Source organism: Ostrea edulis, chromosome 1 (assembly GCF_947568905.1).
Source record: "Ostrea edulis chromosome 1, xbOstEdul1.1, whole genome shotgun sequence".
NCBI classification, from domain to species: Eukaryota; Metazoa; Mollusca; class Bivalvia; order Ostreida; family Ostreidae; genus Ostrea; species Ostrea edulis.
The window spans coordinates 94,321,891-94,333,532 of record NC_079164.1 but is presented as its reverse complement, the minus strand read 5'-3'; positions in this window follow the sequence as shown (position 1 = coordinate 94,333,532).

The following is an 11,642-nucleotide window of genomic DNA, read 5'->3' as shown; positions in this document are numbered from 1 at the left end:
ATAATGCGTCATCTGGACAAATAATGCGTCATCTGGACAAATAATGCGTCATCTGGGCAAATAATACGTCATCTGGACAAATACAGTGTATCACATCCAGTGTTTTACTAGATACACTTGGTACCATGCAGTTTACAACGAATTGCACAGAACTTTGGGTTGCACAATATTCAGTTTGTGACAGTTACACTGTAATTGATTGATCAATTCCTTACTAATTACTGATATTAAATAATGTAATATCGTTGCCATAAAAGCGAATTAAGGTCATAAATGGCAGATACGATCCACTTTAAACAATGAAAGATTTTTTTTTCATCTGACCGTAGACCAGTAAGTTATTTTACAGTTAGTTATGATTGCAATCTAATTAAAATTAGCTGTTTTGAATCCGCTACCGCTTCATCAAACTTTGTGTAGCGACATAACAATAACGGAACGGATCAAAAGGTCTTATTTTAATCAGAAGAAAGTTGTAAGTGAATATGACTTATATATTATATACGCTAAAAGTCGGAACAAATCATCGCTAGCAGATGATAAAGGATGCAGGCAGTATATACCACAACTGAAGTCGACATGTTAACCATCTCTTGAATGAAGGAAGCCTCTGCCACTTGTGATCTTTATAATTTTTGGGGGTGATTTTAATGTGTGGAAAATATACTACACTGTATAATTCATTTTCAGTTATTTAACGAAAATTCAAAAAAAAAAAAAAGAAAAAAGGTGAGAATAATGAAAAGTGATCTCTCTCATAAATCATATATATATATATATATATATATACATGTAATACAAAACCGAGAACAGAGCAAACACAGCGGGTTCCTGGAAACATTAGAGGTGGGGCCAGGTGCCATTAGACAATAATCGATCTCATGCAATTAATAGGTTGTATAATCTGCAAATAAAATCCTTGTAACGACCATAAAATTTGCGAAATTCTTACTTCAAATGAGACTATTGAACCCTAAGAATATAAATCATTCTCTGTCATTTTTTCACGACATCATGCATAATAATCACATTACTCCTAGAGTCCAAACATGGGAGCTGTTTTTTTTTTTTTTGCTGGCAGACTTTGATCAGCAACCCGTTTACCGTGAACCATTCACCGTTTATTCAGCAAATCATGTATACATATAAAATAATGGTGCATGAAAAAATGTTTTAGTGACTTGATCAATTGAATTACATTATTATTTTGATTGTTCAAATCTAAATGAAAAAGATGAAGATAACGAACAGCGATCAATTTCATAAATCCTATAAAGAATACAAATTAAAAGAGTTTGGCAAACATGGCTTACTGGACATACCAGAGGTGGTATCAGGTACCTAGGAAAAGAACGGCCGAACAATTGGTGTGAAACACGTCAGACAGCGTTCCACCTAATGACAGGTTGTACTGGCAATTTAGATAGATCGGTAAAGTTGGCTACTAGTAACCAGCTACTAGTAACTGGCTACTTAAAAAGAGAAAAGTTGGCTACTAGTAGCCAGCTACTTGAACCAGGAAAAGTTAGCTACTAGTAGCCAGTTACTAGTAGCCAGCTACTAAAAGTAAGAAAAGTTAGCTACTCGTAGCCAGCTACTACAAAATATAAAAAGTTATAATTACTGATAGCTCGCTACCAGATAAAGGTTAATGAGTTTGAAAATTATTATCTATCAGATTTATTTCTAAAGAGGACGAGGAGTCGTATGATATTTCATGCTCAATCATCCCCAGTTACATAACGTTGCAATGCAAAATACGAATAAACTTTTTCAACGGAGTGTTTACTTTAAAAGTGATACGGATTGAATTCAGACCTTCAATCATTTGATATACCATCCATTTTGAGATATCTGCTACTTTTACAATTTGATTCGAGTTACCCTGAAATGTCAACATAAGTGTGAATACCGTAAAAAAAACTTTATGTTTGTATTAGATATCTGACGAATTTACGACTATACATATGGCAAGAAGTGATAGATGGTGTTTTGGTACGCCACGAATATTCAGATATCGCTCTTTAGGAAATCAGTTACTTATACATTTTGATTATCGGTACAATGAAATTTCAAGATCCGTGTGAATACCATAAGGAACTCCGTGTTTATATCATATATTTAACTAACTTACAACGATACGTATGGCGAGTAGTGATATTGGGTATCGTGATATGTCATCAATTTTCAGATATCACGCTTAAGGAAGTCAGCTACATATACCTTTAGATGGCAGGTAAACTCAAATTTCAAGTTTTTCGCAAATATCTTAAGGACCTCTGAGTTTGTATTGGATATCTGACTAATTTACAATTATCAAAGTGAAGAAGAGTGATATTAGGTATCTTGACATGCCATACATTTCCAGATATCACGCTTAAGGAAGTCAGCTACTTATACCTTTTGATTCCAGGTAACCTGAAATTTCAAGTTTTCTACCAATATTTTAAGGAACTACTTGTTTGTACTAGATATCTGACTAGTTTTACAATTATCAAAGTGAAGAAGGGTGATATTAGGTATCTTGATATGCCATAAGTTTCCAGATATCACGCTTAAGGAAGTCAGCTACTTATACCCTTTGATTCTTGGTAAGCTGTGTTTGTACTAAATATCTGACTAATTTACAATTATTCACGTCAAGAAGACTGATATTAGGTGTCTTGATATACCATCAATTTTCAGATATCATCCTTAAGGAAGTCAGCTACTTATACCTTTTGATTGCAGGTAACTTGAAAATTAAAGTTTTTAGAAAATATTTTAAGGAACTCCGTCTTTGTTTTAAATATCTTGTTTTACCAATGCACATATGACAAAATCTGATATTAGGTATCTTGATATGCCATCAATTTTGAGATATCACCCTTAAGGAAGTCAGCTACTTGTACCTTTTGATTCCAGGTAACCTGAAATTTCTAATTTTTCATAAATATCTTAAAAAACTCCTTGTTTGTATTAGATATCTGACTAATTTACAACTATCCATGTGAAGTGGAGTGGTATTAGGTATCTTGATATACCATCAATTTTCAGATAGATATGTTAGATATCTGACTAATTTATATTTCCCGATATTACAGGGCTTTATATGAAATGTCTTAATATGCCATCAATTTTCAAATATCACGTTCCACGAAGTCAGCTACTTATACATTTTGATTCCAGACATCCTGAAATTTAAAGTGTTTTGTATATAGCTTAAGGAACTCTGTGTTTCTGTTAGATATCTGACTAGTAAACTACTATCCACGTGAACAGATATGATAATAGGTATCAAGATACCTAATATCACTCCTCTTCACGTGGATGGTTGTAAGTTAGTCAGATATCTAATACAAATGCAGAGTTCCTCAAGATATTTACGGAAAACTTCAGGTTACTTAGAATCAAAAGGTATAAGTAGCTGACTTCCTTAAGGGTGATATCTGAAAATCAATTGTATATCAATATACCTAATATCACTCCTCTTCGTGTGGATAGTTGTAAGTTAGTCAGATATATAATGCAAAAGCAGAATTACTTAAGATATTTATGAAAAACTTGAAATTTCAGGTGTCGAGGAATTAAAAGATATAAGTAACTGACTTCCTAAAGGGTGATATCTGAAAATTGATGGCATATTAAGATCCTTAATATCACTCCTCTTCACGTGGATAGTTTGAACTTAGTCAGATATCTAATACAAATGCAGAGTTCCTTAAGATATTAACGAAAAACTTGAAATTTCAGGTTACCTGGAATCAAAAGGTATAAGTAGCTGACTTCCTTAAGCGTGATATCTGGAAATTTATGGCATGTCAAGATATCTAATATCACTCTTCTTCACTTTGATAATTGTAAATTAGTCAGATATCTAATACAAACTCAGAATTCCTTAAAATATTTGATAAAACTTGAAATTTCAGGTTACCAGGAATCAAAAGGTATAAGTAGCTGACTTCGTTAAGTATGATATCCGAAAATTGTTGGCATATCAAGATACCTAATATCATACTTCTTCACTTAGATAGTTGTAAATTAGTCAGATATCTAAAACAAGTACAGAGTTTTTTAAGATATTTATGAAAAACTTGAAATTTCAGGTTACCTGGAATCAAAAGGTATAAGTAGCTGACTTCCTTAAGCATGATATCTAAAAATTGATGGCATATCAAGATATCTAGTACCACTCCACTTCACATGGATAGTTGTTAACTAGTTAGATATCTAATACAAACACAGAGTTCTTTAAGATGTTTATGAAAAACTTGAAATTTCAGGCTACCAGGAATCAAAAGGTATAAGTAGCTGACTTCCTTAAGGATGATATCTGTAAAGTTATGACATGTCAAGATATCTAATATCACTCTTCTTCACTTTGATAGTTGTAAACTAGTCAGATATCTAATACAAACAAGGAGTTCCTTAAAATATTGGTAGACAACTTGAAATTTCATGTTACTTGCATTCAAAAGGTATAAGTAGCTGACTTCCTTAAGGGTGATATCCGAAAATCGACGGCATATCAAGATACCTAATACCATTCCACTTCACATGGATAGTGGTGAATTAATCAGATATCTAATACAAACAAGGAGTTTTTAAAGATATTTATGAAAAATTAGAAATTTCAGGTTACCTGGAATCAAAAGGTATAAGTAGCTGACTTCCTTAACCGTGATATCTCAAAATTGATGGCATATCAAGATACCTAATATCATACTTCTTCACTTTGATAGTTGTAAATTAGTCAGATATATAATACAAATACAGAGTTCTTTAAGATATTTATGAAAAACTTGAAATTTCAGGTTACCAGGAATCAAAAGGTATAAGTAGCTGACTTCCTTAAGCGTGATATCTGGAAATTTATGGCATGTCAAGATATCTAATATCACTCTTCTTCACTTTGATAATTGTAAATTAGTCAGATATATAATACAAACTCAGAATTCCTTAAAATATTTGATAAAACTTGAAATTTCAGTTCACCGGCAATCAAAAGGTATAAGTAGCTGACTTCCTTAAGGGTGATATCTGAAAATTGATGGTATACCAAGACACCTAATATCAGTCTTCTTCACGTGGATAATTGTAAATTAGTCAGATATTTAGTACAAACACAGAGTTCCTTGAGATATTTATGAAAAACTTGAAATTTCAGCTTACCAAGAATCAAAGGGTATAAGTAGCTGACTTCCTTAAGCGTGATATCTGGAAATGTATGGCATGTCAAGATACCTAATATCACTCTTCTTCACTTTGATAATTGTAAATTAGTCAGATATCCAATACAAACTCAGAGGTCCTTAAGATATTTGCGAAAAACTTAAAATTTGAGTTCACCTGCCATCTAAAGGTATATGTAGCTGACTTCCTTAAGCGTGATATCTGAAAATTGATGACATATCACGATACCCAATATCACTACTCGCCATACGTATCGTTGTAAGTTAGTTAAATATATGATATAAACACGGAGTTCCTTATGGTATTCACACGGATCTTGAAATTTCATTGTACCGATAATCAAAATGTATAAGTAACTGATTTCCTAAAGAGCGATATCTGAATATTCGTGGCGTACCAAAACACCATCTATCACTTCTTGCCATATGTATAGTCGTAAATTCGTCAGATATCTAATACAAACATAAAGGTTTTTTTTACGGTATTCACACTTATGTTGACATTTCAGGGTAACTCGAATCAAATTGTAAAAGTAACAGATATCTCAAAATGGATGGTATATCAAATGATTGAAGGTCTGAATTCAATCCGTATCACTTTTAAAGTAAACACTCCGTTGAAAAAGTTTATTCGTATTTTGCATTGCAACGTTATGTAACTGGGGATAATTGAGCATGGAATATCATACGACTCCTCGTCCTCTTTAGAAATAAATCTGATAGATAATAATTTTCAAACTCATTAACCTTTATCTGGTAGCGAGCTATCAGTAATTATAACTTTTTATATTTTGTAGTAGCTGGCTACGAGTAGCTAACTTTTTTCTTACTTTTAGTAGCTGGTTACTAGTAACTGGCTACTAGTAGCTAACTTTTCCTGGTTCAAGTAGCTGGCTACTAGTAGCCAACTTTTCTCTTTTTAAGTAGCCAGTTACTAGTAGCCAACTTTACCGATCTAATTTAGATGTTGTATTACGAAAGCTCAAGTAAGTTGTCCGTTTGTCTATCTGTAATCTTTCACATTTTTGACTTCTTCTCCAGAACCACTGAGCCAACTTCAACCAAACTTAGCACAAAGCATCCTTGGGGCAAGGGGATTGATTCAAGTTCGTTCAAATGAACGGCTATACCCTTCTCCAAGGAGAAATAATAGTGAAAATACATCAAAGACTTTTTAAAATCTTCTACAGAACCACTGGGCCAATTTTAACCAAACTTGGCACAAAGCCTTCTTGGGTAAAGGAGATTCAAGTTTATTCAAATGGAGGGGCCATGCCCTTCTCCAAGGGGAGATGATAGTGAAATAGTTAACATACATTGACTACCTTTAAAAATCTTCTCCAGGACCACTGGGCCAATTTCATCCAAACTTGGCACAAAGCATCCTTAGGTGAAGGGGATTTAATTTTGTTCAAATGAAGAGCCATGATCCCTACAAAGGGAAGATAACCACAAAAATAGGGTGGGGTCATTTGAAAATCTTCTCAAGAACCACTGGACCAAGAGAGCTGAAATTTACAAGAAAGCTTCCTGACATAGTGCAGGTTCAAGTTACTTGAAACCATGATCCCTGGGGGTAGGTTGGGGTAATAAAGGGGGATCAAAGTTTTACATCCGAATATACAGGGAAAATCTTCTCAAGAACCACTGGGCCAGGGAAGTACAGATTTACTTGAAAGTTTCCTGACATAGTGTAGATTGAAGTTTGTTAAAATAATGGCCGCTGGGGGTAGGATATACAGGGCCACAATAGGGGATCAAAGTTTTACATGCGAATATATAGGGAAAATCTTCTGAAGAACCGCTAAGCCAGAAAAGCTGATTTTTACATGAAAGCTTTCTGACATATTTCAGATTGTTAAAATCATGGCCCCCAGGGGTAGGATGGTGTCACAAGGGAGGGGGGGGGTGTCAAAGTTCTGCATACAAATATATAGGGAAAATCTTTAAATATAAGCCAAGGTGACTCAGTGAGCGATGTGGCCCTTGGGCCTCCTGTTTATTATACTATCACGTGTAGATTTTTCTATACTTATTTCAGAAATGATTTTGGGAAAAAATAAAATAATGGACACCATCTGAAATACATTGTATTTTTTTCTTTCTTCTTTTTTTTATAGATTTGAATGAGTTCTTTCAATCTTTATTATTATCATCATTTTACAACATCATCTTTGGCATTTCTGCAAATTTTGAAATACAAAAACCAACATAACTACAGAAACATATTTTCGAATAGCAATTGGTATATCAAATTTCAATGAATACAGCCTGATTATCTATGAGGAGTTGAATTACATCATACAAACGCGCATGGAATGCGGTGGACTAATGTCACAACCATTCCATTCCCTTGAACAGTGGTGACACATCCATGGCATACCTGTACATCTAAGATAACAAGCAATTCATCTACGTAAAATGGTCAGAATATTTTTTTCAACATCAAAAATCATAATTAGTATGTACAGTGTATATCTAATACTGAACAGGAAATGATAACACCTTTAATTTGAATGTTGGATTATGCTTTAATATTACACGCATTAATAGACCATGGGCCAGCACCACTTTACCTGTATAAATGCAATTCATTTTGCCTAAGTATATCTTTATCAAACAGATCCTAATTAGAATTAAACGTTTCAACTTGAGTGATTTAACTTTCCGCGAAATACTAGTTTCTGTGTTGCCTTGTCTTGTGATATTTTTTAATGTAAGGATCGAAGCCAACCAATGTAAAGGTTACATAAAAAGAAAGCACTAAGTAAAAATGGCCAAAAATAATTATTCTACTTTTGAGAATAAGAAAGATTAGATAAATTTGTATTTTAATCATACATGTTATTAGCAAAAAAGGTAAGCTTTGCCAGTTTGCTGCAAAGTTTTTGGAAAATGTAGGACTAATAGTCCCATACTTTTTGCAATGACTACATTTTATGTAAAATGTGTTTAGTCCTTATCTTTTTCTACCATGTAGGAATATATTAGTCTAATATTTTTATACTTTTTATATGAATACCAAATTTGGCCCCGCTCTGGAGTCAGAACCTCTATCCCGGGGATTTAAATTTACAATTTTGGTAGAGGTCTTCCTGCTCTACATCACTATGCATTTAATTTTTCTTAAACATATGCGGTTGTAGAGAAGAATTTTGTGAAATTTGTAAATTTTCGCCTCTAAGACCCCAGGAGTGCAGGAGTCCTGAAATTTACAATTATGTCCCCCTTGTCCCAAAGATGCTTCATGCACTGAATTGGAATGGCAGTTATCAAGAAGAAGTTAAAAATGTTCAATTGTTAACGCATGACGCACATATTGCATGATAACGAATGCTAACCAATTGCAATAGGTCACCGAGTTTAAAATTACCTGTTAGCAAATGTCCATGCATTACATATTCATCAGATGGAAGAAAAGTTTTCCCCATTTCTGAGTGATTTTTTAATTATTTTTTTTCATGTTTATGGTCCAAAACTCCTCAACACTCCTATGTTCATTAATCAATCTAATTCATGTTTGCAAAAGTCCATAATTCAAAGAGTTTTTCCATTTTCCAGTAATTTTTAAAACAAATTTTATGTTTTTTGCCCCTAAACTTCCAAATGCCCAATGTCTTGATGTCAATCAAACTGATTTATGTACTAGCTATTAAAAAAACCTGTTTGCAAAAGTCCCTATATGGATCCCTCCTATTCCCCTTCTGGCCCATGGTCTATAATGAAATAAATATTTTAAAAAACACACAATTACAACATGTGTATGTAATGAAACATATATAAAGTGGCTAGTAACTGAAGCTCAACCTTTCCCAATCATTCAAGTTGTTCTGAAGTCTTGTTCATTATTTCACATGAAATTGATTCACAGATGAAGAGGTGCTGTCAAGATTTCATCACTCCTTGCAAGTCATAGAACCTATCTTTGAAATCCAAACAGTGTGTAGTGATTTGAAATTTTTTTTACACACAAACACTATGTCCTGCTCACATAAACACCTACATAAGAAGGGTCGGCCTCCTTGGTGGAGGTTATACAATATTATGTCAATTGACAATATGGCATTTTTTTTTATATAGGAAAAATAATAATGATAAAAAAATAATAATGAAAGCGTTACTGCATTAAACATGAATTGTGGTGTCTAGAAAGCCTTTTTAATCCATAATGGATCTCCTCTTCAAGGAAATCTTTTAAGATAGAGGATACAAGAAGGTTTTTCTGATCTCCTTTATGGGAGAGCTCCATACATCAGGTTAATTAATATTGGTCTTTTAACTACATGAATCTTTCAATAGCCCAACAAGTAAGAGAGCTAAAGACCTACGTTTAAATCCCTATCAAATAGTGATAGTATAAAAATGCAGGTTCGATTTCCTTATAATCGAGCTATCACTGTTCACCCCCTGTGATATCTAATGCACCATAGACTATATAAACTTAATATACAATGTAAATGAAAGTGGAGATATATTCCTGGTATAAATTTCTAAACTGAGTTGCACAAGACCTAATTATACATACAAAGTAAAACTTAAACTATTATGCTGAAGCAGGGACGGGAATTATGACTTAATTCAGATCTTTAAAAATACGACAACAAAAATCAAACATTCATACAAATTAACTATTAAAAATTAAGACTTGAGCCTTTAAACCCATATTAATGTAATTATCAATCAATCAATAAAAAGTTAGAAATTCTACTGTAATTAAAATAAAAAACTAATTTTTCCTTTTGACATTTGAAGTGTAACATTTAAAGAATAAATGTTTAGATTGTTTATTTTACAGGGGTAGATGAATAAAAAAAAAACACCGTGGGGTTATTTTTATAATCAGTGAAGTAAATCCTACAGAAATTTCTGCCTTGTATCATATATATACCCTCTAATTCATACAATCTACACATTTATTCCATATATTTACATTTTTTCAAAATAAAAAAAGTCAAGAGATTTTTATGCTCCAGAACAACTTTCCATACAAAACAAGCCACTTTGTGACATAAGCATGAATTCCTGTATGAGGATGAATAAATATTGAAATAGCAAGAAATAATCATTGACAGAATATGAACAAGATGTGTTTGTGAAACACTATGTCCCCTGTGGAAACAAAGAAAAAATGAAAGGTCATGTCATCTATAAACAAAATATGAAATCCCTGCCTTTATAGTGCATGAGATATTGCCCAGGCTAACATTTCTTAACAGTAGGTCATCATTAAGATCCATAAAAATTCACATCAAAAAATAAAAAGCATGGCTATCATATTATGAATATGGTACTGCCTTTACATATATGACTAGCTCCAACAATGCAACTTTTTACAATTTCCAACAAACTGTGACAAGCTTTTATATCATATCAAAAACTTTCATTTTATATTAATTAACATTGTGTTCCTTCTAACAATTACTCGTACTGTTGAGTCATCATAATTATTTATCACAAAGTTTGGTTTTCACGGGGCACTTAGACCACAAAATCAAGAGATTAAAGAACTAGATTTTCACAAATACCAACAAAATTGTTTGTGTTGGCAAAACCACACAGTCATTACATATTTTTTATATACATCGATCAATGCATGTTTCTTATTAAGAGTTCACTGGACATTTCAATCAAATTAATTTTGGTCATAAATGGCATAACTCAGTCCTAAAATTTTTCCAAAAGAACAATACATGACTGTTGCAGTTTTGTTCCCCTAAAATCAACATTTTTAAAAATTTAAAAAAACAAGAGGCCCATGGGCCACATCGCTCACCTGAGTCACCTTGGTCCATATCAGGAGATTTTCCATATCTATTTGCATGTAAAACCGTAGTTCTTATTATGGCCCCAAACCTTCCCGTGGAGGCCATGGTTTTTGCAAACTTGAATCTACACTATGTCAGAAAGCTTTCATGTAAATGTGAACTTCTTTGGCCCAATGGTTCTTGAGAAGAAGATTTTTAAAGATTGTCCCTATATATTTGTATGTAAAACTTTGATCCCCTATTGTGGCCCCATCCTACCCCGGGGGGGGGGGGGGGGGGGGGGGGGGGGGGGCATGATTTTAACAAACCTGAATCTGCACTATATCAGAAAGCTTTCATATAAATCTCAGCTTTTCTGGTTTAGTGGTTCTGGGAAGAAGATTTTTCCTATATATTTGTATGTAAAACTTTGACCCCTTATTGTGGCCCCATCCGACCCCCGGGGGCCATGATCTTAACAATTTATAATCTGCACTATATCAGGAAGCTTTCATATAAACCTCAGCTTTTCTGGCTCAGTGGTTCTTGAGAAGAAGATTTTAAAAGATTTTTCCTATAAATTTGTATGTAAAACTTTGATGCCCCCCTTGAGGCCCCATCCAATCCCCGGGGTCCATGATTTTAACAAACTTGAATCTGCACTATATCAAAAAAAAAAAACCGAAAAAAAAGAAGAATTTTTTTTTTACCTTTTGACCCCCTATTG